Source organism: Schistocerca cancellata, chromosome 3 (assembly GCF_023864275.1).
Source record: "Schistocerca cancellata isolate TAMUIC-IGC-003103 chromosome 3, iqSchCanc2.1, whole genome shotgun sequence".
Taxonomy (NCBI): Eukaryota; Metazoa; Arthropoda; class Insecta; order Orthoptera; family Acrididae; genus Schistocerca; species Schistocerca cancellata.
In genome coordinates, this window is record NC_064628.1 from 868,308,256 (window position 1) to 868,331,404 (window position 23,149).

The following is a 23,149-nucleotide window of genomic DNA, read 5'->3' on the forward strand; positions in this document are numbered from 1 at the left end:
TTGGACTAAAGAACTTCTAGCAAACAGAAAGCAACATGTCATTCTGAATGTAGAGAAATCTTCAGACGTAAAAGTAACTTCGGGCGTACCCTAGCTGAGTGCTAGAGGATGACAAATTTTCAGAACACGTAAAAAAGACCTTGCGCGTTTTGTCACAGTTTCATTTCGTAAACTTCAAAGCATCACGGTGATTCTCAGCAACTCCAGCGGTAGACGCAGCGAGAGAGGCGTTCTGCATCACCCTCTGTTTTGCTCTTCAAGTTTCAAGAGCGTAAGTTTTTAGAAGAGAAAACCAATATACAGCTTCCCCCTGTCGTGAAGGGTTCATGAACGTAAAGGGTAAAATTAGAGAGATTGGAGCTCAGACTGAGGTTTCGCAGCAGTCGTTCTTCCCTCGAAACATTGACAATTGGAGCAGGAAAGGGGAGAAGTGTTACTGGTACATAAAGTACCCTCCGCCATACACTTAAGATGGCTTGCGGAATGTAAACGTAGATCGATAGAGAGAGTCATTTTTCTATAATGAATCACATGCACTGAACTGAAAAGAATGGATCCATAGAATCTAAGCATTGGACAAGCAATGGCATGAAACGTTTTAAGCGTAAACCGTCGAGATATGCGGAACATACGTGTACTGCTTAGTTTTGGTCAGTGAACAGAAGAAAAGACGAATGTCACGCGAGGCTTGTGTCTACATCACGATATGACGAACGGAAAACAAAGACGACGTTTTTCGAATGACCCTAATCACTGTGGGAGGGAACGCCTTCTAAGGAGGGAACGCTTCACGTCCAAACTCGTGCGGCCTACTTTGGTAAGGTGCTCGACGGACGTGGGCGGCCTCGTGGGAACAGTGTTTGAGGAACAAACTCTGTCTCTAGTGCAGCTCGGAGGCAGCGTGACATCGGGCTACAGGAATGGGTTTCTGTCCCCGAGAGGTACTTACCCGTCAGGCGTCGACGGCATTGCAAGTGTTATTGATAGGTAATCAGACATAATTTGTGCTCACCTACTTCACGTGCCCATAGCGAAAGTTGCTCCATGACCGGTGTCTAAATCTACTATATCTAACGCCAGTACAGCTTACAGCGATAGTTAGATAACTTCTCACCCAAATATAAGAAATCAACCCGAACCGACCGCTGAGCTTAATATTCATCTACAGAAAAGTGTCAGCGAATGCAGTGTGATGGCAACTGCGGAAACAAAATGCTCGTGGTACCACTGATATTGTTATAAATCCAGCAAATGCAAAACTAATTTCAAGCGTCAATCTCGTCATCACGATCAATCGTATGCGATTGGCAGCGGTGTTGACAAGCCGAACATCTCGAGGGTCATCGGATTTATTGTACATACACATGAACAAATAATGGTTGGTCATAATTAAAAGGGATTGAAAGATCCATCATGGTTTAATAGCAGCGTTAGAAAACCTAAACAACAGCACTTCACCTCAAATTCAAGAGAAGTAAAAACTGTTATGTGTCGACAGAAGTGCCGACACAGTGTTATTTAGAAGGGCCGAATAGGCACGCTATCAGCTCACCCAGAATATCGTGAAGTCTGAAACAGGATGCTCAATGAATGCTAATAAGAAAAGTACGTTGCTTTGGGAATACTTAACTTTAATCCATCCTTTTGGTATACATCGTTTATGGTGAATACAAGTAAGACTCTCTCCAGATATGGTTAACTGCGCCTTGCTAGGTCGTAGCTATGGACTTAGCTGAAGGCTATTCTAACTGTCTCTCGGCAAATGAGAGGAAGGCTTCGTACGTCTAGTCGCTAGCAATGTCGTCCGTACAACTGGGGCGAGTGCTAGTCCGTCTTTCTAGACCTGCCATGTGGTGGCGCTAGGTCTGCAAGTGCTGACAGTGGCGACACGCGGGTCCGACACGTACTAATGGACCGCGGCCGATTTAAGCTACCACCTAGCAAGTGTGGTGTCTGGCGGTGACACCACAAAAACCTAGCTGACAAACAAAAGCTGAACGAAGAGAAGCGTTCACTGATTTTGAAAGTAAGACATTGTCAACCGACCTGAGTAAAAGAGATTTTGGTCGTATGTAAAATCAGTAAATGGGTCAAAACCATCTATTCATTCTCTCAGCGACCACACCGGCACCGAAACGGAAGATAACAGAGACAAGGCCAAAATACTCAATTCCGAAGTTGTTTCACAGTGGAAGATCATAACATTGTCCCTCCTTTCAATCGTCGTACGAACGTCGAAATGGCAGATACTGAGATAACAGATCGCGGAATTGAAAAGCAGCTACAATCGCTTAGTTGTGGAAAGGCGTCAGGACCAGATGAGATACCTATAAGATTCTGTACAGATTATGCGAAAGAATTTGCTTCCCTTCTAGCAGTAATTTATCGTAGATCGCTTGAGCAACGAAAGATACCCAACGACTGGAAAGAAGCACAGGTCATTCCCGTTTTTAAGAAAGGCCGTAAGAGAGTTCCACGCAATTATAGACCTATACCGTTGAAGTCAATCTGTTGTGGCATTACGGAACATGTTTTATGACGTTTTTGGGAAATTAACATCTCCTCTTTAAAAATCAAAATGGATTCTGCAAACAGAGTTCCTGCGAAACTCAGCTCGGTCTCTTCCTCCCTGAGATCCACAGCGCAGTGGACAACGGCGCTCAGGTTGATGCCGTGTTCCTTGATTTCAGTAAGGCATCTGACACCGTCCCACATTGCTGTTTAATGAAAAAAATACGAGCTTACGGAGTATCGGAGCAGACCTGCGATTGGATTCGAGACTTTCTTGCAGATAGAACTCAACACGTCGCTCTTAACGGAACAAAATCGACAGATGTAATATCCTGAGTACCACAGGCATGTGTCATAGGACCGTTCCTGTTTACAATGTATATAAATGATCTGTGTAGAAAGCGTCGGATGCTCTTTAAGGCTATTTGCAGATGATGCAGATATCTATAGCAAAGTGACAACGCCAGAAGATAGCAAGAATTTGAAGAACGACCTGCAGAGACCTGATGAATGGTGCAGTGTCTGGCAGTTGGCCGTGAACGTAAAAAATGTAACATATTGCGCATATGTAGAAAAAGAAATCCACTGCTATACAGCTACACTATTGATGATAAATAGCTGGAGACAGCGTCTGCAGTGAAAGATTTTGGCGTAACTATCCAGAGCGACTTCAAGTGGAATGACCACATAAAACAGTGGGAAAAGCGGATAGCAGACTCAGATTCATCGGAAGAATCTTGAGGAAATGTAACTCATCCACGAAAGAAGTGGCTTATAAGGCGCTCCTTCGCCCGATTCTTGAGTATTGTTCATCTATCTGGAATCACTATCAGGTGGGACTGATAGAGGAGACAAAGAAGATCCAACGAAGATCGGCGCGTTTCCTCACGGGATCGTTTAGCTGGCGAGAGAGGGTTACGGAGATGCTAAACTAGCTCCACTGGCAGACGTTACAAGAGAGGCTTTGTGCATCACGGTGAGATTTACTATTGAAATTTCAGGATGGCACTTTTCAGGAGGAGTCGGACAACGCATTACTTCCCCCCACATACATCTCGCATATTGACCACCAGGAGAAAATTCGAAAAATTAGAGCCAATACAGAGGCTGACAGACAATCATTCTATCCACGCACTATTCGCGAGTGGAACAGGAATGGAGGGATCAGATAGTGGTACCGAAAGTACCCTCCGCCATACATCATTTGGGGCTACTAATAGTTGTCTGTATACTTTAAATCAGATACTAAATAACGTAGGTTTCTTGAAATTACTGCAGTCAATCGCCTTTCGTTTTGTCCTTTAATCTTTTATTATTCCGCTACCGGTTTCGAACTGCTTAGTTATTCATCATCAGATGGCACATACATTAATTGCCTGCAGCAGTGTGGCAGTCGTGCAGCTGTGGAAAGATGTATAAACGAAACGTGTTAACGCTAGTTAAGGCTAAAATTACTCAGATTGTGAGACAGATTTTGTTGCTTCACTTACAGTGATTATTATCTGTTGGTTGGATGTTGGTGTACACAGTATTCTGGAAAACATAATGAATGTTTTCCAGTGACGTTAACTGTACTGCACTTTACACACTTAGCCACAGGTAACACATTCCACAAGCTTTGCAAAACGTAAATAAGCCAAAGAGTACGGCTAACGTTTGGTCATAGAATTAGTGTTAGGACAGAGATTCTCTTTCTTCAGCTCTTGAAATATATTTGCTGGCGTCAGTAAGTATGTATCTACTTCTCTACTGTAAAATAACGTGTAGTAATTCGGGAAAATTGACATGTGCTATTTATAAAGTCTGTTAAACAATCAGTTTGGAAGATAATAAACTATGGTTTTAGCATTGCAATTTCGATTGACATTTCATTTTTCTTTTGTTTAACTAATATGGATAATCACTTATGAAATTAACAATGAACATGATAGCAATACTTTTATTTAAATTTTTAAATTTTTATTTTTTATTTTTTAATAAAGACCTGTTAATCTGTGTGGTCTGTGAGAGAAGGAAATTGGGTGTGTGTACTAGAAGGAGAAAGAAGTGCTGACGAGATGTGCCAATGTGGGAGAGAGAGAGGGGGGGAGTTCTTTTTTCTTTCTTTCTTTTTTCTTGAGTTATTTAGGGTTCTTTGAAATTTTGGAAGAATGGAGTATGTGCGAAGTCTGTTTGTTCATTTAAGATAGTGTGGAGAGATACATTCTTATTAGCAAAAATTTGTAATTGTTCAAGGAGATCCATTTTTATTATTTTGTGTGCCATGTGTAGGATATGGAGGTTTGTTTTGATGTTTATAACTGAATGATTGTTTTGTGCTAGGTGGGCTAAAAAACTAGAGTTATTGTTAATTTCATAAGTGATGCTCAATATTAGTTAAGCAAAAGACAAATGAAATGTCAGTCGAAACTGCGGTGTTAAAATTGTAGTTGTGTTATCTTGCAAACTGATTGTTTAATAGATTTTATTAATAGCACATACCAATTTTGCCAAATTACTACATGTTATTTTACAATAGAGAAATAGATACATAGTTACTGACACCAGTATATACTACGAGAGCTGAAGAAAGAGAATCTCTGTCCTAATACCAAATCTTTGACGTATCTTTAGCCATAGTCTTTGGTTTATTTACGTTTTGTAAAGCATGTGGAACGTGTTACCTGTGGCTGTGTGTGTAAAGTGCAGTACAATTAACACCAGCATCTAACCAACAGATACTAATCACTGTAAGTAAAGTATGTTCCATCTGAAGATAAATCGCTAAGCGGTTCGAAACCAGGAATGGAATAATAAATAAATTGAAGAACAAACCGAAAGGCGACTGGTGATTTCAAGAAACCTTTATTCATCACAGTCGCAGTATTCCTCAACCATAATGGATGTGCCTCTTATTACTGGTTCTTTTAGAAATGTGCATTCATTTGGTTGGTTCGACTGGAATGTAGTTGCCAGTGTGACTTTTACACGTATTTTTTTCCAGTGGTAGCTTGCCCAAGCGGTCTTCTCGTCGGGCCATTTTTCGCTCACTCCGCCGAGTCGGGGCATCGCGGGACCTTTCTGGTCTTCCGTGTCATGTCGTGTCCCAGCAGGTTTCGCCTTAGCTGTAGATTTACTGCCGACTTCGGATACAAGTGCCCTTTGTTGGTCTCACTGTCCTTTCCCTTCTCTCGACGCTTCTGCTTTGGAATGCCGTCAACGCCTGACGAGTAAGTACCTCTCGGGGACAGAAACCCATTCCTGTAGCCCGATGTCACGGTGCCAGTGAGCTGCACTAGATGCACAGTTTGTACCTCAAACACAGTTCCAACAAGGCCATCCACTTCGTCGAGCACCTTACCAAAGTAGGCCGCACGAGTTTGGACGTGAAGCGTTCGGTCCTTAGAAGGCAATCGACTGTGTCCACAGTGGCTAGGGTCATTCGAAAAACGTCACAATTGTTTTCTTCGTCATATCGTGATGTACACACAAGCCTCGCATGCCATTCGTCTTTTCTTCTGTTCACTGACCAAAACTAACCAGCACACGTGTGTTCCGCATATCTCGACGCTTCTGCCTTGTAGGAATCGTGTCTTGTTAATTACGTCCTTTTCTTTCTTGATACTTCTTTCATTGCAACTTGTGGGTTGTTGCATCTGGTTCTTGCTGGAGTTTATACAATGGTTCTTACAGAAAGTTTTACTTATAATCATCTAACATATGTCTAGTACTGACATTTTTTTATGCCTTTTTAAAAAGTTTTACAAGTTTCGGCGCCCTTTCATGTCAGAATTCTAAGATATAGTGAGTCTTAACTTCTACAAGAATCCTCAAATTCGTTTTTTTATTATTGTGTCATGTCGTGATGATAGCATTTTAGTATTTCATGCTGTTATACTATCTACGCTTTATCCCTTCACCTTAATCTATGCTACTATTGGTGTGGGAAAAAGAAAGTAGTTTCAACTACTTTCTTTTTCCCACCTTCCTCTCTCTTCATTCTTCTTTCTCCTGAGAATCTTATCTGCAACATAAACTTGAAATATTGTGCTAATTATTTACCAGTAATAAAATTAATCTTCAAACTTTTTGATATGGCTCACATGGTGAAGTCCTAAGGTTTTGCCTGTTTTTGGGTTCAGTAGTCCCACAGCATTATCATGAGCATTTCGGTTAATTATGACCAGTCCTTTGTATGCAACGTAAAACTTATGTATTTTGTATTTCTGTTTGCTGTAGAGATGGTGTGTTTTTGCAAATACTTTCTGGCCTACTGAGAATGTTCTTTTAATTGCTGTTCTATCTCCTCTTCCTTTTCTTTTACGGCTGCATTTCTGATGTTGGAGAGTGCTGTTGCTATGAGCTGTTTGTGCTGTCTACGTGATACAATAGGAAATCTAACATTTTGTCTGGTTATGTTCAATATTTTTAAGTACAATAATTGGAGGTAGTAATGTAGTGCTATGTGGCATTTCATTTATTACTTCTTGAAAATCTTTAAGGTATATATCCCAAGTGTTGTGTCTTTTGCCTGCATATAATCGGTATAAAGTGCCTAGGTCCTCCATAGATCGTTCTGGTGGATTTACGCTAGGTTTGTACTTAGATATGTAGATGGGTTTTATTTTGCGTTGTTTTAACGTCTTTTGCCATTGCATTGATTTGTATTGTAGGCCATTATCCGAAACTATTAATTCCACTCGACCTACTTGTCTGAGAAAATCTTGTCTAAATGCTTTACTTATAATAAGACCTGTTGCCCGTTTTAATAGTGTCAAGGTAACATATTTAGAAGTAAGTTCCAAAACGACAAATATGAAAATATATCCATTTTTCGTGCGTGGGAGGGGCCCCATCAAATCTGTTGCAGCTGTTTGTTTTAATTTTTTAGGGATTATTGGAAACATAGGTGGTTTGGTTTGGAAAGTGATGTGTTTAGCCCTCATACATTTTTTACATTTGACTAATACTGTTCTAATTCGTCTTTCCATATTAGGAAAATGGCTTGTTTGCTTTATTTTTAAAAAGCATTTCTTTAGTCCAAAGTGGCCATTACTTAAATGTGTGTACCATATGTACTTATTAATTAGTTCATCTGGGATACAAATTAACCATTCATTCGTTGCAAAATTTCGTCTAAAAATAAAACATTATTTTTTACAAGATAGTGCTGTCGAATGTCTGGAAAATCCTTACTTCTCCACTTGTGTTTGATTCCTAGTATTTCGGGATCCTTATCCCGTTTTTCCCTATGTTTTTCAATGCTGTCGTAATGCAATTTTCGAAAGGTACGTGTTTCATATGGTACATTGTAAACTGGTCTTCCGCTGCTTGCAAACCTATGTTATTGGATGCACCCTGGTCCTGATGCACACTGGTCCTGGTATGTGTGTAATAGTGAATTAAAATTCTTGTAGCATTAACATCCATCTGGCTAACCTCCCATGAGCTAGTTTGGCAGATAACAGAAATTCTAATGCTTTGCGGTCAGTGTATACTTTTGTTTTTCTTCCAAATAGGAAGTATCGAAAACCTTGGAAGCCCCATACAATGGCCAATGCTTTCAGCTCCGTGACTGAATAGTTTTTCTCGCTTTTTGTGAGCACATGACTGGCAAATGCAATTGTTCTGTATGATCTTAGCCCTGCCTGTTCGTATTCTTGGAATAAAACAACTCCTAAACCTGTTTCCGCGCTATCAGTGGCCATACAAAAATTTTGTGTTAGATCAGGATGCGCTAAAATCGGTGCTGTTGTTAGTGCGTTTTTCACTTTTAAAAATTCTTCATTGGCTTGCTGATCCCATAACCATGGCGTGGTTTTTCTAGTCAGTGCACATAGGCGTGGTGTTGCGAGAGAGTCGATTCAAATAAATTTTTATAGAATCTGGTGAGACCTAGAAATCCTCTGAGAGTTTTCTTGTTATATGGAGTACATAATTCTTTGATTGCCGTTAGTTTTTCTGGGTAGGGCATTACCCCTTTCTCTGAAATTATGTGTCCTAGAAATTTGACCTCTCGCCTTCCAAATTTGGATTTTGTTATGTTTACTGTAACCCCATGCTCTTTCATGATCTGTAAAAACTGATTTAATGTGTCGTTGTGATGTTCCCAAGAGGGTTCTGCTATAATCACATCATCAACATAACAAGTAATTTTTTGTAAAATTTCAGGACTTAGTATAGTATTAAATCCCCTAATAAACGCTGCTGATGATATGTTTAAACCAAATGGCAATCGTTTAAATTGGTAACATCTACCGAATACGATAAATGCTGTAAATTTTCTACATTCTGGGGGCAATTCTATTTGCCAGAAACTACTCCGTAAATCAATTGATGAAAATATCTTAGCACTGTGGAAGTTTTGTATCAATTCCTCTAATTTTTCTGGGCGATCTGTCCCATTGATTATGATTGTGTTGATCTGTCTGGAATCAAGCACTAACCTGATGCTCCCATCTCGTTTTTGTACAATATGGAGCGGACTGTTATGTGTGGAGGTAGCTGGTTCAATAATATCATCATCTAACATTTTAGATATCTCCTGGAATACTTTATTCCTATAGCTTAATGTGATTGTATAGGGTAGCACTCTAAATCGTTTGTGCTGTTTTACTTCAAACTTGTACTGAAAGTGCTTAATACTGCCAGTCTTAGGTAAAAATACCTCTGCTTTATCTCGTAAAATACCCTCTAATTCTGTTTTACTGTTTTCCGAAATATCTTGAACTTCTTGCAATTTTTCGTCGATTTCTTTATGGACTTCTAACATGAGTTGAGGCGATTCCCCCTTTTGTGCATACCATTCTAATTATTCGTCCTCTTTATCCCGCATCATTCTTAATTGTTTGTTTATAACTGGTATTTCTTCTAATTTTAGCTTTTGCTCAAAGAGAAGTGTGACATTCCCGAATGCTACGCTACCTTCCCCCATATCTATTATCGCTCGTCTCTCATTTAAAAAATCTACACCTAGAATTAAATCTACGGTTAGTTTAGGTATAATCACGAAGTTGGCTTCGATCTTTTGACCTTGGCACGAAAGAGTTAACCTTGTTTGTCTCGTAACTTCCGCAGCGTTGTTTCTAATAGGACCTCTTACTTTAACCTTACGTGTTTTCAGAACTGGCAATTCCTCAGTGGCATTACACTGCATGAATAAATTTTCTGAGATCGCGGTCAGTTCACTTCCGCTATCAATTACAATATTGACTGGGATATGTTTTACCGTGATCTTCACAATTGGTTGAATTTGAAAGGGTTGGTTCTGTTCTTCTTCTTCTTGCATCAACGAATCCTCCACTGAATCATACATGAGTCTTTTCAGGACTTCCCCTGTGAATTCGAACTTTCTGTCGGATAAGCTTCGACTGCTACTTCTCTCTCTTTTATTTCCTCTTCTCTATTCCTTCCTTCATTTACGCTTTCTACAAGATCCTCTACTTTTTCCTCATCTTCGTCTATCTTCTCCTTCTTCGTTGCTAATTCCACATAATCGCATCTAAATGCTCTAATTATCGCTTCATAACATCCTTCAATATACATATTGGGTTGTGTGCCCACTAGTAACTTATTTTCAAATTCCGTCGACTGCGCATTATCCTCATTGAATTCGCTCTCCCTGGTTTCCATCTCAAATAGCTCTGCAATACTCATTACTTTGTCCTTTCCTCCTACATTCGTTGTCCATGCCTCTGGTAATTCATTTTCCTCGTCAGTATTCTTCCAACTAATTTCGTCCCAACACGATATTGTTATTTTCTTGTCTTCGTTTTCATCTGGTCCCTGCGGTTTTGTTTCTTCCTTCTTCTCATGATAAGGTATTTACTTCTCTGTTCAAGGTGCTGTAATTATCCTGGGTCGGTGCGTCATTCTCTTTGGCTTGGGCGCTTAGCCGTCAATTCGAACGTTTTTCGGGGTTTGGTGGTCTTACCTCCACCTCTTCTATCTGTATTCTCTTTTCTTGTTCAGCTTGTTGATATTGGTTTCTTTGTTGATAATTTTTAGGTCTATTGGTTCTCCAATACCCGTTCTGGTTGTCATTGTTCCCTGTAATACACTCCTGGAAATGGAAAAAAGAACACATTGACACCGGTGTGTTAGACCCACCATACATGCTCCGGACACTGCGAGAGGGCTGTACAAGCAATGATCACACGCACGGCACAGCGGACACACCAGGAACCGCGGTGTTGGCCGTCGAATGGCGCTAGCTGCGCAGCATTTGTGCACCGCCGCCGTCAGTGTCAGCCAGTTTGCCGTGGCATACGGAGCTCCATCGCAGTCTTTAACACTGGTAGCATGCCGCGACAGTGTGGACGTGAACCGAATGTGCAGTTGACGGACTTTGAGCGAGGGCGTAAAGTGGGCATGCGGGAGGCCGGGTGGACGTACCGCCGAATTGCTCAACACGTGGGGCGTGAGGTCTCCACAGTACATCGATGTTGTCGCCAGTGGTCGGCGGAAGGTGCACGTGCCCGTCGACCTGGGACCGGACCGCGGCGACGCCCGGATGCACGCCAAGACCGTAGGATCCTACGCAGTGCCGTAGGGGACCGCACCGCCACTTCCCAGCAAATTAGGGACACTGTTGCTCCTGGGGTATTGGCGAGGACCATTCGCAACCGTCTCCATGAAGCTGGGCTACGGTCCCGCACACCGTTAGGCCGTCTTCCGCTCACGCCCCAACATCGTGCAGCCCGCCTCCAGTGGTGTCGCGACAGGCGTGAATGGAGGGACGAATGGAGACGTGTCGTCTTCAGCGATGAGAGTCGCTTCTGCCTTGGTGCCAATGATGGTCGTATGCGTGTTTGGCGCCGTGCAGGTGAGCGCCACAATCAGGACTGCATACGACCGAGGCACACAGGGCCAACACCCGGCATCATGGTGTGGGGAGCGATCTCCTACACTGGCCGTACACCAGTGGTGATCGTCGAGGGGACACTGAATAGTGCACGGTACATCCAAACCGTCATCGAACCCATCGTTCTACCATTCCTAGACCGGCAAGGGAACTTGCTGTTCCAACAGGACAATGCACGTCCGCATGTATCCCGTGCCATCCAACGTGCTCTAGAAGGTGTAAGTCAACTACCCTGGCCAGCAAGATCTCCGGATCTGTCCCCCATTGAGCATGTTTGGGACTGGATGAAGCGTCGTCTCACGCGGTCTGCACGTCCAGCACGAACGCTGGTCCAACTGAGGCGCCAGGTGGAAATGGCATGGCAAGCCGTTCCACAGGACTACATCCAGCATCTCTACGATCGTCTCCATGGGAGAATAGCAGCCTGCATTGCTGCGAAAGGTGGATATACACTGTACTAGTGCCGACATTGTGCATGCTCTGTTGCCTGTGTGTATGTGCCTGTGGTTCTGTCAGTGTGATCATGTGATGTATCTGACCCCAGGAATGTGTCAATAAAGTTTCCCCTTCCTGGGACAATGAATTCACGGTGTTCTTATTTCAATTTCCAGGAGTGTAGTTGTTGCCGTTCCTGGGTGAATTATAGATATTCCCGTATTCTCTTCTAAATCCATATCCGTTTCTTTGTTGAAATCTGTTGTCGTTTCTTGGTGCGAAGTTATCACGTGGTTCAAATTATTGTTTCTTCGTATTGTGTCTTGTGGATTCTACTGCTTTTTGCTTTCGTTTTCACGTGCGCTTCGTCTTTTTCTTGCGTCATCTTCCGAAAATATAAACTCTAGTTCCCTTAGAATTCCTTTAAATGTTTCGACGTCATTGCCTCCGCGACCTACTAATGATTGCTGGTATTTCAATGGTAACTTCATCGCGCATAATTTAATCAACTCTCCGCCACTGTATGGAACATCTAAGTATTGATTTTTCTTTGCCAATACTTCGAAAAATTTCACGGGACTCTTCTCTCCTGAATTTTCAAAATATGGGTTCTGTAATAATTCGTACTTCACTCTGTTCTGTGCTTCACTGGACCAATATCGTGAGAGAAACTTCTCTCTGAAATCTTCGTACGATCGGCATGTTACTGCAACATTCTGCATGGTTTCTGCGACTGTTCCTGACATGTGTGCATATATAAAGTTAAATTTGTGTGCTAGCGTCCAGTGTTCTTTTAATCCTACTCGGAATTGATCAATAAAAGTTCGTGGATGTAACGAGTTTCCTTCTCGAAAGTGTTGAAATTTTCCGACTGTGAGGAAATGATCGTTGTCGTCCTTTTCTCATAGTTCCATATTAAATTCTCGATTCTTCGCCACTTTTGTTTCTGATCATTTCTCTCGTCGTTCTTTCCGGTTGTGGTAGATTTATTGGATATTGTCCACTGTAACTTTCGCCTACCCTTGCGTGGTATCGTTGAAGTGGTACGCAATAATTTTCTTCCATCGGTTGTGAACGTGTAGCTGAATGCATTGCACTGTAATCTTCGCGACCTGGCTTTCCGTTGTCACGCATTGGTTCGGTATCTCGTCTGGCTAACCTTACCGCTTCATTGCACGATCCAAACTGTCTTGAAACATACATTTGTGGTTCCGCATGTGTTTGTGGTGCCGTTTGTTCATCAAGAATTTCAAAACGTGTTTGTTGCTGATTTCACGTATGTTACTTTCCGCCTGTGATTGGAATTGCAAATGCATGATATCTTGATTAATTGTTTGTTTTTCCGGTGCTGTTACAGATACGGATGTGGTTGCAGACTCAGTGCTTGTTCGATCCTGTTCACTACGCTCTTCAATGGTTTGCAACAACTCTGTTCGGAATTTCTGAAATTGTTGCTTTCGTTTGTGCTTGTATTTTGACTATGCGATTATCATATCTTTTCAGCGCTGCTTTTGTGTTACGTTTGTGTAACACACTGTTTTCAACAATTTCACGCGCTGTACTTGCTGGTTGTCTAGTAGTTACGTTTATCTGTTTCTCTGTTTTGATCTCGTCCTGAGTGTCATTGCGCAATATTTGTACGTCCACTTGTACCTTGTCAGTGTCTGTTCTCAATTGATTGTGACCTGTTATTAAGTTTCCTATCACTTCTCGAGATTATTTTGCCTCGTCTTCAATATGACTTAGGTGTAACTGAATTTTTTGTTTTGTTCTTTATTCTCACGCATTTGTCTCGTGGTTTCTGCAATTTGTTTCATCGTTTCTGCATTCTGAATTTTAATTTGGTTCGCAATTATTTTGTCTTATCATGGTTTCCATCATTTGTTGTAATAATTCTGCCAGATTGGTGGGTCTATTGCGTTTTCTTCCGACGTCCTACGCTCTGTATTTTCGCCCAAGTGTTGGTTTGCTACCGACTGCACTGGACTGTGCGGTGACACGTTTCTGCTCGAATTCCTTGTACTCTGTGGTGAGGGAGCTCTGATTACTTGTACTATGGCTTCTACGTATTCAAGACGCAAGTTAGAATCCTCATCGACTGTCTCTCTACTTTCCTGCTCCTCTGTCGTATGCTGACCTACGTTTTCTGTGCCTTGGCGTACATTATCCTCGTTATGGTGCCTTATCTGTCCTATTTCTCGCGGTACTGCATCGTCTGTTGCACTGTCCTCTATTCTCTGTCCATCTTCATGCTGGGTCTCTACCTCAATTCGGTCAAGGTCTCGATCTGCCATTGCTAATCTTTCCGATTCCCTTATTTTCTGTTTTAAAAGCAATTCACGCGCCCTACTTCGCGTTAACATGCGCTCATACGATCTCACGCGTTTCATAAACTTTTTGCTCATGCAACTTGACACTTCTTATACCCAAGACTGACAATCCATTCACTTACTTGTTGGGTCAGAACCAACTTGCAACGATGTATCCGCCACCCGTCCGCTTTCATTGGAGAGAAAACTTAATTCTAAAAATATTAAAATTCCTAACTTAATTATGCTATTGTCTCTGCTAGAATGTCTCACTTTCTATTGAATACTTTCTTACTATCTATCGCTGCAGCTACAGTTTTCGACTATTTATGCCTTTCAGAAAAAAATTTTGTTGCGAAAATTTTTCTACAGGATATTTTTCTGACCTAGTTAGGCATGTGGTCGACCTTCAGTCATGGTATTTTACCATCCTGACAGGGTCGTCATTCTCTAACATTCTGTGTGGTGTCTGTTCTAAGTCGTGTATCCCTACCACTTTTACGCAACGACGCGCTGAGCGTGTTTTTTAGGGAATTGACTAGTTTGAACCTGGGACCTGTTGCTGGTAAGGAGACGCCAGACCACACATGACATGTAAAGAGTTCAGTAAGACTAGCGATGATATAATCAAATATTTAATGATTTCAGCGTCAGCTCCACTGCACTCACTGTAAAAGAATCTTAATACTAACTAAATTTAGTGGAAGGGGTTCAAGGCTTTCCTATTTTTAGTTAGCTGGTAAAATAACGTCGAGTATGTAGTTAAGTTTACCATTGCATTTTTATTCTGCTCACAAAACATTATTTATAAATTGCACTATTGATAAAAGGAAATATTTTAATACAGGATGATAAAAACCAACTGTGTTCAACAAGAATGTGAACGAATATTCCCTGAATGGGTTTCCAAGTTCTACAATGGATTGAAGGATGACCTATGCCATATCACATCTATAATCTAGGTTTAAGTTTAGTTTCATAAAAGAGAAAACTATCAAAATGGTCTACAGTGACCCTCAATTATCTTTAATTACTTCATTTAAGTTGTCGTAAATTACAATGGCTGATGTGGCTTCTCAATAATTATATAACAGAAAAATCATCGTGTTTCAGATTTTTAACTTCTAATAGCAAATGTGAATACCACGAAGTTTAATTGACGATCGACACTAGTATTACATAAAAAGGGGGTGTAACAGATGAGACTTCTGCAGTGCTGAGTGAAACATTATGACTCTTAATGCGGCATCACGTGCGTTCATTACCTTGTCGGTGGTTAGTCAGCGTCAGGGGGCGGCGGGTGGCGCAGCTCCACACACCTCGCCGTCTCGAAAGCAACTCTTTCTAACTTCTCCTTACTACAGTTTACCGAAGTTGTTTAAGAAAAGCTATCTGGCTGTGTTTTCAACTGACCAATCAGGGTCTCAATGTTAACCTTTAGGTCCGCCTACAAAAATTCTGTCTATCCAATGAGAAACGTTATACTTTTCGTGGTGGAGCAATGTTTTTAATGTTTGCAACGTAACAGAGACGCGTATTGTCTCACGCTAAAACTTGCAGCTGGCGTGGCCCTTGTAGTGTTATTGTAAGATCTATACTGTTCTTCTGGAGGGCTCTATCTTTTAACATGCGCTGGGGGTGGTCTTGGCGGTCGGCTGGCGACGTGGGTGTCCGTCCCTTATCGTAGGGCCTTCTCGCTTAACACGGTTCTGCTTTCGGCTTCTATTCTCGTTTCTACCCTCGGAACTGCGTCTGTTTCACGGTGGGTAGGTATGACATCCATTTAGGAGTTCTTGTGTTAGTCTGTGGTACTCTATTGATCGTATTACTTTGGTTAATTTAATGCCAGGACTTATTCGGAGCTATGTGACATACTGCAGGATTTACTATCATGTCAGGATTTTTATGGAAGGTGTTGGATTTGCCTGACACCTTGCAAATTCTCTGTGCTTCCTAATTTAACTTTACATCCGCAGCAACGAAAACAGCACACCATGGACGAGAACGTATAAAAATTTGTGAGTTATCTCAAATAATGTTACTTTACTATAATTAATTCCGAAATTAATCAATATAGAAACAAGCAGTAGCAGCTACGGATCAACAGCGCTTGCGGTAACATCAAAAGCTGATCGCAGCAACAGCGGCAACTGTTCTCAATGGTGGCGTACCGCATCGCGCTGTGTTTAAGGCGCGGGCACTGCAGAAAAGCACTTCTCGCGTTCTCACAATACCACCACTTGCAAAGTAGGTTAGAAATCAGATTAACAATGTTGCTCACGCAGCATATGTTCGCTTTATCGGGCAACAACAAAGTTATTGACTGTGGATGGTATCGTCAGAATGGAAATAATAAAGTCTCTGTAAAAAAGTCATTAATTGTGGCACTTATCTTGAATGGATTGCCACGTAGATTTCGTCGAAGTTGTTATGGCTCATTTTGTTGATTCTAGGGTGATTCCACTTTGACTGCTAGGTCCAGATCTGTATTTTAGCAATAATAACAAATACGTTTTTCAGGAAATTCTTAATGATCAAACAATCCCAGATCAGAACAATGATATGGTAGAAACAATTTTCGACTTGGTGTTCACGAACCACATATTTATTAAACTTCTTGTAAATTCACATATACGTCTTCTTAATTGTCACATCATCAAGAAAACAGTTTTGTATCAATCTTCATATAATTAATTTCCACTTTAATCAAACACAAGACTTGACTGCTCTTTCACAAAGCGAAATAACAACATAACTTCTGCAAAGTGAAACAAAGGCTGATCTGTGCGCATTCGCACCAAAACGGCTACAAGTAAGACAAAAGAATGTGACAGTCTCACAGAAATGAATACACACAAGAACCGTATCACTGTAATATATCGATACATCGGAATATCTATACATTAATAAAACGAAATGTGTATATTGTCACAAAAATATGTCTGTTACTTCGCAGAAAAGTAGTACTATATTACTGGTATCGAGAACTGGGGTTGGAATGCCGTAATGGTCACGTACATAAAGAACCATTACAACGTGAAGACGCCCTAACTGCTAGGATATGCCTCTGAATTCTGGGCAGGCAGTCTAACAATAGCAGCAATAACAACAACGGGGGCAAAGCAGGTAGGAAACGCGAAGCGCATACTGATGTGGCAGATCGGGAAGCCCTGCCACGATTTGACGCCCACAATTCAAACAGGAGGAGGTACACACGTCAGTGGTACAGGTAGTACATTCTCTCGGCCAGTCAAATTAAGGTGTCTTGGGGAATACTGAATTAAATGACTCAATCCACTGTCCAAGACTTTAAATTTGTGTGTTAGCTTTGGAGCAGTTGACAGAAATTAGCATGTGATTTCAATTTAGTTTCAACTCCCGAGGGAGGGGAGGGAGGACGATCGGTCCCTCCTTCCGCCCCCCTTTAATCCGCTCTCGACCAGTTGAGTTTCGTCATTTGAAAATTAAAAGTTTTAAGAAGGGGCTGGGGGGGGGGGGGGGGGAGCGTTACGAATACCTGATTGCACTCAGGTGTTGAAACCACTGCTCTAGTGCAAACGCTAATTCACAGATTGTAATGAATGGTAGCGAACACCGGCGTACTGTCTGCAAATGTTCGTTCGTTGTGTTTGCGTGCATTCGTTGCGGTGCAAGGCAGGGTTTTTGGATGCTGCCGGATTAGCGATGCAGATATAGAGTGCGGAAGTCGCCCGCAACCGGTTGCGCCTCAACACGCTTGTGGGCAGCTGCAGCAGCGTCGCGCTATGTCCCCTACCTGCCGCTGTCGCTGTTAACAACAGGTGTGGGCGGCTGCGAGCTTCTGCTGCTCCAAGAGGCGACTGCCCGCGGCTCTGCCAGACCTCACGGGCGTCGCTTCTCGGGACGTCACCGCAGGAGCAAGGTCCAGGGGCGCGAGATACAGCCGCGTACCACGTCAGCTGAGTGTCCCACTGGCGGCGTCCCACGCCAGCCTCTTCGTGCGATCGCTGCGGCTCAACTTAGGCACTGTCCCACGTGATGTTCGTCGCACTGGGTGAGTTCCCCTACAACGGACGACGCTCGAATTACAACTTCCTTGAATCTACAAGATGAGCATCAATGATTAAAAAAATTTAATTCTAAAGAACTATTCCATATACAGCAGTGTAGTCTGTTACAAATGGTAAATTAGCTCATGAAGTTTTTATGCTCTGACAGAATCTGCTTTCTTTTATTTTTCTCTCTTCTTGCAGGTAGCGTAATATACAAGGATTGCCCAGAAAGCAATGCACCACTTTTTTTTTTCTCAGCCGAAAACAATGCTAAGAATACGAAATGTTACATATGTACACTACTGGCCATTACAACTGCTACACCACGAAAATGGCACGCTACAAACGTGAAATTCAACCAACAGGAAGTAGATGCTGTGATATGCAAATGATTAACTTTTCAGAGCATTCACACAAGGTTGGCACCAGTGGCGACACCTACAACGCGCTGACATGAGGAAAGTCCCCAACCGATTTCTCATACACAAACAGCAGTTGACCGGTGTTGCCTGCTGAAACATTGTTATGATGCCTCGTGTAAGGAGAAGAGTACCATCACGTTTCCGAATTTGCTAAAGGTCGGATTGCACCCTATCGCGATAGCGGTTTATCGTATCTCGGCATTGCTGCTCGCGTTGGTCGAGATCCGATGACTGTTAGCAGAATATGGAATCGGTGGGTTCAGGAGGGTAATACGGAACGCCGTGCTGGATCCCAACGGCCTCGTATCACTAGCAGTCGAGATGACAGGCGTCTTATTCGCATGGCTGTAACGGATCGTGCAGCTACGTCTCGATCCCTGAGTCAGCAGATGGGGACGTTTGCAAGACAACAACCATCTACACGAACAGTTCGACGACGTTTGCAGCAGCATGGACTATCAGCTCGGAGACCGTGGCTGCGGTTACCCTTGACGCTGCATCACAGACAGGAGCGCCTGCGATGGTGTACTCAACGACGAACCTGGGTGCACGAATGGCGAAGCGTCATTTTTTCGGATGTACCCAGGTTTTGTTTACAGCATCATGATGATCGCATCCGTGTTTGGCGACATCGCGGTGAACGCACGTTGGAAGCGTGTATTCGTCATCGCCATACTGGCGTATCACCCGGCGTGATGGTATGGGGTGCCATTGGTTACACGTCTCGGTCACCTCTTGTTCGCATTGACGGCACTTTGAACAATGGACGCTACATTTAAGATGTGTTACGCCAGTCACTACGCTTGATGAACTGTGGTATCGTGTTGAAGCTGCATGGGCAGCTGTACCTGTACACGCCATCCAAGCTCTGACTCAATGCCCAGGCGTATCAAGGCAGTTATTACGGCCAGAGCTGATTGTTCTGGGTACTGATTTCTCAGGACCTATGCACCCAAATTGCGTGCAAATGCAATCACTTGCCAGTTATAGTATAATATATTTGTCCAATGAACACCCGTTTGTCATCTGCACTTCTTCTTGGTGTAGCAATTTTAATGGCCACTAGTGTATTATTTGAAGCCTCCTAAGTGAGAGCAGCAAGTCTCCGTTACTTTCGACAGATAGCGTAGCTGCAGAACAGTTTCAAAACGGCGTCTGTAGGTGATGTACGTTACAAGCAACGTACTGTCATTGAATTTCTTACTGCAGAGAAAGAAACTGTGGGGAATATTCACGAACGCTTGTGCAAAGTCTGAGGAGTGTCTGCAGTTGACAAAAGTTTAGTTAATAACTGGGCACGGAGGGTGAGGTCATCAGAAGGCAGTTAGGTGGAGCTCCACGATTTGTAGCGGTTAGAAAGACCGCCCACGGCTGTCACACCTGACTTGTTGCAACGAGCTACGTCATTCGCTAGAACAGACGCATTACTATTGGGCAGCTGACGCTGCATCTGTCAGTCAGCACAGGGAGTAGGGAAGCAATTATCAGCGCTCTTGGATATTCAAAAGTGTGTGCAAGCTTAGGACCCGCGGTGTTTAACGGTGGATCAGAAATTGCACAGAAAAAAGATTTGTTTTGATTTGTTGCAACGTTTGAAAGCTGAGTGGGAGGCCTTCTTGTCCCGGCTTTGACATGTTATGAAACGTGGGTTCACCATTTTGAGCCCGAAACGAAACGATAGTCGATGGGTTGGCGCCATTCCCACTCCTCATAGAAGAAAAATGCAAAGCAACTGCTTCCGCCCGTTTGGTCATGATCACCGTGTTCTGGGAATGTGAAGCGGTGATTCTCATTCATGTGATGCCAAGAGGCGGTACCATTAATTCAGAAGTATATGTCAACACATTAACAAAACTCAAGGAGCGGTTCTGGCTGATTCGGCGCCACAGCAACCCAGGAGATGTTTTGCTGCAACACGATAACGATCGGACCCACAGAAATCTAGGGACTCCAACAGGGTCAGACAACGTTACCCCATCCACTCAACAGCCTGGACTTCCATTTTTTGGGCCATTAAAGGATGCCATTCGTGGAAGACATTTTGAGGACGATGAGGAGCTGATTCACACAGTGATGCACTGCCTCCGCTACCAGGGCAAGGATTGGTACCGACAGGGCATACACGAGTTTGTTTCGTGATGGAGGAAGGCCGAGAACTGGACGGAGATTACGTGGAAAAATAGGGTGTGTAGATGAAACACTAGTCTTTCGTACGTATCATCTCATTACGTTCAATACACAATTGTTGAAGAAACAAATGTGGTACATTATTTTCTAGACAACCCTCGTAGAAGTGCTATTGTCATAGCAGCTCCTAGGCAGGAGAAAGCACAGCGTGCTCTGTTACACAAATGAGCTGGGAAAACAGTTATCTGAGCGGGCAAGGGATCTCCACTCAGGCTTAACATGTGGTGTATTTGCCGCAGTAGACTAAAATCTCAAATCCGCTAGGTCAGATATTAAATCTGCATGCAAAGTTATTGAAACAACACATACATTGATGGTCCAAAACGTTATAACCACCTGCTTATTAGCTTGACTGTCCATTTTTGGAACGAAATACATCACAGATTCTGTTTATCAGGGATCCGACAGTTTGTTCTAGTTTTGTGTAGCTATGTGACGTTCAGGTCATGTAATTCGCGTAAATAACATGCCGCTGATTTGCGCAGGCAGTGATGGCGCCCGATATCGACCCAGACAGGTTCTGCAGGATTTACATCAGGCGAATTTGGTCGCCGAGACATCAACGTAAGTTCACTTGATGCTCCTCAGACCACTGTAACACGGTTTTGGCTCCGAGATACCGATGGTCGTATTGCTGAAAGATGACACCGTCGTCGGAGAAGACATAAAGCATGAAGTGATGCAGGTCGTTTATAGCTGTCACCGTGTCTTCGGTTACTACCACAGGTCCCATGCATGCGCAGGAGAATGTCTCCCATAGCATAATACTGCTCCCACCACCATGCGACCGTGGCGCGCACCACGTTTCGAACCGACGTTCACTTCGATCACCTCGTTTAGCAAAAATGTGACTCAACCAAAGGCTATGCTAACTAGCGTCTCTGCAAAGGAGATCTCCGAAGCTATAATAAGTGAACCATTCCTATTAAAGTCGGCTGTAGAACTGGCCAGTGCGCCAGCTTGTCTCGTAAGACCAGCCGAGTGGCGGCGCTTGGTCTGCTAGCGTCGACAGTGGCGACTCGCGGGTCCGATGTGTTCTGACGGACCGCGGCCGATTTGAAGTCTACAACCTAGCAAGCGTGGTGCCTTGCGGTGACACCACACAAAGTATTTCATACAATGAGGCGACTGAACACCCACAAGAATTGAAATCATTAGCCTGCGCAATTGACCACCAATGTAACGCGAATGCGTCTTGGTAAAATTGACCTTACACTCATTTCCGACATTCTACAAAGGAAATATGCTTTTATTCTTGCATTTTTTTAAAATTTTGTCTAGATAGTACATTTTTCATCACATATAAAGATCAAATAACAACTGGTCAATATGCTTTACACATGTAGAACAACCATTATAAAGCAAAAACAACATGATAAACAGAAATTTAAAGCCACGTAGTAGGAGAGAGGAGAGGGCAAATCCTGTGCGACTTTGCTAGGAGGGCAAGTTTTTCTCTATCTCTGATCAGTCATGAAATAGAAACGATGGTGAAAATAAAAAATGATTTATTTCCAACAATATTTTAAACATAGCTGCACAACAGCAACGGTTTCACGTAATAAAATTATAAACAGCCGACGAGTTGCAATGGATAAAGAAATTCTTTACCTAGGTTTCGACAAATATAAATTTGTCTTCTTCAGAAGGTAACAATTTTACATTTCTACATCTACATCTACATCTACATGACTACTCTGCAATTCACATTTGAGTGCTTGGCAGAGGGTTCATCGAACCACAATAATACTATCTCTCTACCATTCCACTCCCGAACAGCGCGCGGGAAAAATGAACACCTAAACCTTTCTGTTCGAGCTTTGATTTCTCTTATTTTATTTTGATGATCATTCCTACCTATGTAGGTTGGGCTCAACAAAATATTTTCGCATTCGGAAGAGAAAGTTGGTGACTGAAATTTCGTAAATAGATCTCGCCGCGACGAAAAACGTCTTTGCTTTAATGACTTCCATCCCAACTCGCGTATCATATCTGCCACACTCTCTCTGCTATTACGTGATAATAAAAAACGAGCTGCCCTTTTTTGCACCCTTTCGATGTCCTCCGTCAATCCCATCTGGTAAGGATCCCACACCGCGCAGCAATATTCTAACAGAGAACGAACGAGTGTAGTGTAAGCTGTCTCTTTAGTGGAATTGTTGCATCTTCTAAGCGTCCTGTCAATGAAACGCAACCTTTGGCTCGCCTTCCCCACAATATTATCAATGTGGTCTTTCCAACTGAAGTTGTTCGTGATTTTAACACCCAGGTACTTAGTTGAATTGACAACCTTGAGAATTGTACTATTTATCGAGTAATCGAATTCCAACGGGTTTCTTTTGGAATTCATATGGATCACCCAACACTTTTCGTTATTTAGCGTCAACTGCCACCTGCCACACTATATAGCAA

At 42.7% G+C, this 23,149-nt stretch overlaps 1 protein-coding gene across 1 annotated transcript in view; it reads right to left on the minus strand.

Moving 5' to 3' along the window:
- Window positions 1-17,926, minus strand: part of LOC126175926 (15-hydroxyprostaglandin dehydrogenase [NAD(+)]-like) — a 94,632-nt gene extending 76,706 nt beyond the window's left edge. The window contains exon 1 of the mRNA XM_049923000.1: window positions 17,873-17,926. The gene's annotated coding sequence lies outside the window, so the exon portion shown is untranslated. The remainder of the gene's footprint in view (window positions 1-17,872) is intronic.
- Window positions 17,927-23,149: the final 5,223 nt, after the last annotated feature.